Source organism: Girardinichthys multiradiatus, chromosome 12, assembly GCF_021462225.1.
Source record: "Girardinichthys multiradiatus isolate DD_20200921_A chromosome 12, DD_fGirMul_XY1, whole genome shotgun sequence".
Classification (NCBI taxonomy): Eukaryota; Metazoa; Chordata; class Actinopteri; order Cyprinodontiformes; family Goodeidae; genus Girardinichthys; species Girardinichthys multiradiatus.
Window position 1 is genome coordinate 36,588,053 of NC_061805.1, and position 1,081 is coordinate 36,589,133.

The following is a 1,081-nucleotide window of genomic DNA, read 5'->3' on the forward strand; positions in this document are numbered from 1 at the left end:
CGGCCATCCCTCTAAACTTTCATCTCGAACAAGGAGAAGACTGATCAGAGATGCAGCCAAGAGGCTCATGATCACTATGGATGAACTGCAGAGATCTACAGCTGAGGTGGGAGAGTCTGTCCATAGGACAACAATCAGTCGTACACTGCACAAATCTGGCCTTTATGGAAGAGTGGCAAGAAGAAATCCATTTCTCAAAGATATCCATAAAAAGTCTCGTTTAAAGTTTGCCACAAGCCACCTGGGAGACACACCAAACATGTGGAAGAAGGTGCTCTGGTCAGATGAAACCAAAATCGAACTGTTTGGCTACAATGCAAAACGATATGTTTGGTGTAAAAGCAACACAGCTCATCACCCTGAACACACAATCCCCACTGTCAAACATGGTGGTGGCAGCATCATGGTTTGGGCCTGCTTTTCATCAGCAGGGACAGGGAAGATGGTCAAAATTGATGGGAAGATGGATGGGGCCAAATACAGGACCATTCTGGAAGAAAACCTGTTGGAGTCTGCAAGAGACCTGAGACTGGGACGGAGATTTATCTTCCAACAAGACAATGATCCAAAACATAAAGCCAAATCTACAATGGAATGGTTCACAAATAAACGTATCCAGGTGTTGGAATGGCCAAGTCAAAGTCCAGACCTGAATCCAATCGAGAATCTGTGGAAAGAGCTGAAGACTGCTGTTCACAAACGCTCTCCATCCAACCTCACTGAGCTCGAGCTGTTTTGCAAGGAAGAATGGGCAAGAATTTCAGTCTCTCGATGTGCAAAACTGATAGAGACATACCCCAAGTGACTTGCAGCTGTAAGTGCAGCAAAGGGTGGCGCTACAAAGTATTAACTCAAGGGGGCTGAATAATATTGCATGCCCCACTTTTCAGTTTTTTATTTGTTAAAAAAGTTTGACACATCCAATAAATTTCATTCCACTTCATGATTGTGTCCAACTTGTTGTTGATTCTTTGTAAAAAAATTGAATTTTATATCTTTATGTTTGAAGCCTGAAATGAAGCCTGGCAAGAGGTTGAAAAGTTCAAGGGGGCCGAGTACTTTCGCAAGACACTGTATGTTG